Here is a 5503-nt window from a genome sequence, read left to right as displayed (position 1 = left end):
CAGGACAATAGGAATGCTATATCCTTCATCCTGTTCCTCTAAGACTTTGATTTCTTCTGTTAGGTCTCTAATATTCTGAGAGAATATTTTTTCTTCTAAAATGGAGATTATGAATTTTGAGGTTAAGAATACTTTTGTGGTGATAACTATGAAAATTATATTATTATTTAGTATTATTATTCCCTTCTAGCTCTAAAATGCAATAATTCTATAAAGAGTCTTGGCAACTTCTCCACTTTTTTGGGGGTGGGGGTGAGGTGATTGGGGTTAAGTGACTTGTCCAGGGTCACACAGCTAATAAGTGTTAGGTGTCTGAGGCTGGATTTGAATTCAGGTCCTCCTGACTCCAAGGCCAGAGTTCTATTTAGTGCACCACCTAGCTGCCCCTACTGCTCTACTGTTTTCCACTGGTAAACTATACTTCCAGGACCCAGGTACAACCAAAACCAACCTGAAGCTCAACACTATCACTAGATCGTAAATTCCTTAAGAGTAAGGGATTGTATAGTTTTTCATTAATGCATTCCCAGCACCAAGTCTGGTGCCTTGAACATTAGAGGTGTTTAATAAATGATAAATCAGTTATCATATGTTTTCCTATATCAGTCCATCTGAGGGACTTAGAAGCATCCACAAAAGTCAGACAGGTCAATCATGCTAAAAGGCCTTTATTGGGTTTATTTTAACTTTGAGTAAGAGAAGGCTTATACGGCTTGCTTTGCAAGTCCAGACTTGCACTCGGGTGAGAAGCGCTTAGGTTCCACTGTGAAGCATGGTAGGGGGCGAAGAGGCGGGCAGCCCCTGGTTGTCCCAGCCTCAGCGCATCGCATCGTCAGTAAGAAGTACTTCTGCTCATTTCCTGATTGCAGCGTCACCTACAAGGCCTGGAAGCTGGACGCGCACCTGTGCAAACACACAGGGCAGAGACCATTTGTTTGTCATTATGAAGGCTGTGGCAAAGCATTTATCAGAGACTACCATCTGAGTCGCCATGTGCTGACACATACCGACGAGAAGCCATTCGCTTGTACCGCTACTGGTTGTGGTCAGAAATTCAACACAAAATCGAACTTGAAGAAACGTATTGAACGCAAACATGAAAATCAACAAAAACAATAGGTATGGGACTTTGAAGGTTGTAGTGAGTCTTTTAAGAAACATCAGCAGGTGAAAGTCCATCAGTGCCAACATACCGATGAACCACTATTCAAATGTAACAACGAAGGCTGTGGAAAACACTTTTCTTCCCCTGGCCATCTAAAACGACACAAGAAGATACATGAAGGCTATATGTGCCAAAAGGGTTGCTCTTTCGTAGCAAAAATGTGGACGGAGCTGCTGAAACACATGAAGGAAACTCATAAAGAGGAGATAACATAAAGAGGAGATGACCGATGTGGGAAGACCTTTAAGTGCAAAGACTACCTTAAGCTGCAATAAGAAAATTCATACTCCAGAACGGGAGGGGTGCCGATGCCCAAGAGAAGGCTGCGGCAGATCGTACACAATTGTGTTCAATCTTCAAAGCCATATTCTTTCCTTTCATGAGGAACGGTGCCCATTTACTTGTGAATATACTGGCTGTGGAAAATCATTTTCCATGAAACAAAGTCTTATAAGACATGCCCGTTGTACGCGATCCTGACAAGAGAAAATTAAAGATTAAAGTGAAATGACCCTCTGGAAATCGGAGCCTGGCCTCTCGCCTCAATGGATACATTCCTCCCAAAATTAAAGAAACATTGCCAAAAAATGGCAAGTCATCAGACTGTTTGAAGAAAACATGCTTTCAATTGTTGCAACACTGACCCTTGGCTAAATATTACATATGTAGATGTATGTAAATAGCTTTTTTTTAAATTAAAAATATCACTTTCCTTCTCAAAAAAAAAAAAAGAAGGCTTATATTTCTTAAAGGGACAGAGAGGATGACAAGCCAGGGACAACAAGGGAGGACTAAGATTAAAGTGGTTGCCAGGCATCTTTAGGCCATGGTCAGAGGAGGAAGAGGGTTCAGCAGGGATTCTATGGAGAAGCTGATCCTCCACCTTGTGGTTCTCAGCTTCAGCTCCTGACTTGAAGTTAGGAAACCTGGTTTTGAATTCTGATTCTGACACTTACAAGATGTGGAATATGACCCTGACCAAGTTACAACCTTTCCAAGTCTCATTTTTCTCATTTATAAAATTGGAATAATAATACCTTCACTACCTACCTTACAGGGTTGTTGTGAAGAAAGTTTTTATAAGAGCCTAGTACAATGTAAATCCCTGGAGGGCAGGGCAGGGACTATTTCTTTTCTGTCTTTTGTAAGGGGGTAGGGTTTTATACCACCATTCAATTAGTATAAACAAAGAAGACTCAGTCTTTTCAATGGAACCAATCTATCAATGGTATCAATTAGATGTGAACAAATCCTGGATACTTCTGCTGAAACCACTAATCAAAAGTATTAAAAGTATTAAACTAGAAATGAAGAAGTGCTTAGTCAACTTGAGAGGGGTAAAGTGCTTTGATGGAGCATACCTTTGGGCTGATGTATTTTAATTACTTTGAGCCAATTCCAAATCCAGCATTCCAGCAGCATGATTCCAGCAAGAGATTTCAGCAACTAGACACCTGAGTGATGGTTCCTCTGTGAAGGAGAGGATTGACTCCTCTTCCCCATCCTTGACCAGAGGATGACCTTGTGAACTTTAAAAGATCAATAGATTTAGACTTCCCTTCTGCATCAGAATTGGTGTCACTAGAACAGCAGTGTCAGTCAATAAGCATTTATTAAGTGCCTACTGTGCGCTAAGCACTTTTCTAAGCTCTAGGGATACAAAGAAAGGCAAAAGATAATCCCTGCCCTGAAGGAGCTCACAATCTAATGAGGGAAACAATAAGCAAAGAACTAGGTACAAACAAGCCATATACAGGAAAAATTGAAAATAATCAATAGAGGGAAGGCTTTAGAATTAAAACAAATTGGGAAAGGTTTCCTGTAGAAGATGGGATTTTAGTTGGGACTTGAAGGAAGCTAGGGCAACCAGTAAGCAGAAATGAGGAAAGAAGGTATTTAAGGCATAGGGGATAGCCAGAGAAAATGTTCAAGAAATGCAGTGTCTTATTTGAGGAACAGCAGCAAGGTCAGTGTCACTGGATCAAAGAGTACTTGTGGCTTCAGAAGCAGAGACAGCTTCAGGATTCTGCAAGAGCTCCAACCCTTACAGCCCAGGAAGGTGCTATGCAAACTACAGGGGAATTTCATGAAGACTCCAAGAAGGGAAAAAAGGATTTCCATCCAACCAGGAGCTGAGTTACTCCTTTGCTAAATATGCTTTCTAAGTTTGAGACCACTTTCCTCTGGGCTCTGTATGTATTTCTGAGAGAGTGTGTCAGACTTTTGAGTGACTTTCTGCCTAAACAGTTCTTACTATCCCACATTAGTAAATAACCTTTTCTAAGAACTAATTAACTCTGGCTAGTTAATTGATAATTAAGAGGGAACACACAATATGGAGGCTCATGAGCAAAATATTATCAGAAAACTATTCCCAGCAGCCTAAGAGTTATTCCTAGAACTCCGAGGAGAAAAGTAGTAAATCACCCTTTTGGACCCAACTAGCCAATGCTGGTTGGGAGAATGAGCTAGGAGAGAGGCAGTATGCTTTGTATCTGTCATGCTTACTACATGGTAGATGCTTATTAAATGCTTGTTGAATTAAATTGACTAGAATTAAAACTTATAATTATATATTAATGTGAGTTATTGTGTGTGGCAAACTTAACAATGGAAAATTTTCAGAAAAAAAAACACCTAACCCTCTTTAGGATAAACCATTTCATAAGCATGCTATTTAGGACTTGGACTGCCAAATTCACAAAACTCAAATATATCTTGGAAACACTATTCAAATTCATAGTAAATATTTGATTTATTTTTTAAGATGTATAAACATACATTTTTAAAGTTTCCATGTATTTGTATCAGCAAACCACAAGAGTAGTCCATCATTTCCACCCAACAATTATGGAAATCCTCATTAACTAATATTTTACATCTATAATAACAAGAAACCAATAATTTAGGGCCACAATCAGACAAGGAAACTCCAAACATATAGAATATCCAGGAAAACTCCCCCATCAACCTGAAATTCACACCTTGAACTTTGAAATCTTTTTGCATATTAGCAAATCTCCACAGTGCAAAGGGGTGGAGAAACAGAAGGGAAGTACTTGGGTGTCTAAACCACAAACTTTGAAAGTTCTAAATCAACAAGCTAAGCGGAACCAAAACAAATCAGTAGGTAGCCAACACACACTGAAAGCGAGGACAAATTTGGAAGTAAACCCTGTAAAGCAATGGACATGTTCCTTTCAAAAGACAGGGCCAGGCTGTCAAATAGCACTGCAGTGATCTCTCCATTGCCAAAAGTTACCAGGAAGTGAATGAGTAAGAGAAGAAACTGTAAATTCAATGCAGAGCCTAGATGGAAAAACACGAGCTTTTGTGTCGCCCAAGTTTCTTCTTACTTCAGATTCAGCCCATGTGAGGCCCACACCAGCCTCCTCTGGTTTTACAGCAGCCGAGAGTAAGATGGTGAATTATAGTAGTTTGTATTACACATTCTTTCCAGAGTGAGGTAAGCAGGAGCAGGGGATGAAAGGATGTTTGTTTACATCTCATGATCTTCATTGATACAGTTCCCACATGGCTTCTGTCTAGTCCTCAGAAAAAAAGGGTGGGGGGAAGGGGGCCATGGGGTGCAGTATTCAAGGAAGTGACTCAAGCAGGAAACAACTCACCAGGCTGGGAGAAAATAGCAGTTGACGTGTGAAATGCATTTTGTTTTCCTGTTTAGTTTTCCTTTCCCAAAAGGGTATCAGGCTGACCCTGAGTACCCTATGTATAGCACAGTCTGCCACATAACCTAGAGATTCAGGAAAAGCTTCGTGGTAGAAATGACCTTTGTTCTGACATGGAATAACCACTACAAAGAGCCATCCTAGAAATCTGAGGGAGTTGAATTTCCATAGATAATCTAATAATTATTTAAACTATTTAATACTAATGTGACTCTTTCTTTAAAAAGAAATCCATTCTTTCCATTTTACTGTGCATCTCTGAAGTAATATTAACTAATTAACGTTAGTATTTATAAAGAAAACACTTAAGGGTTTGCGAAACACTTTGTATGTTATATCATTTGAACCCCACAGCAACTATATGAGGTAGGTGTAATTATCATACAAGGAACTATACATAATGGGAATATAGACCTCAGGCCTATAACAAGTCTATGTATGTGGGGTTTGAGGGAGGGAGAAAATGTCTTGTTGGATTAATGAGAAAAGAAAATGTTCCAAAATGGGAATTGGGGAAAAGTAGTATGGAGTTAGTCCTGCCATGCTCACATCTGACACCACTTGAGAGTCATTGAATTTTGAATGAAAAGGACCCTAAGGATAAATAACAAACCAACAAGCATTTATTGAGCCCATATCACGTGCCTGC

The 5503-nt window shown here is 39.6% G+C and overlaps 1 pseudogene; it reads left to right on the top strand.

Annotated features, from left to right (window-relative positions):
• The first annotated feature begins 772 nt into the window (after positions 1–772).
• On the top strand, positions 773–1819 carry LOC114047554 (annotated as a pseudogene).
• The last annotated feature ends 3684 nt before the right edge of the window (positions 1820–5503 follow it).

This window comes from Vombatus ursinus, unplaced genomic scaffold (assembly GCF_900497805.2).
Source record: "Vombatus ursinus unplaced genomic scaffold, bare-nosed wombat genome assembly UNPS02014789.1, whole genome shotgun sequence".
Lineage (NCBI taxonomy): Eukaryota > Metazoa > Chordata > Mammalia > Diprotodontia > Vombatidae > Vombatus > Vombatus ursinus.
This window is presented reverse-complemented; position numbering and strand designations above follow the sequence as displayed.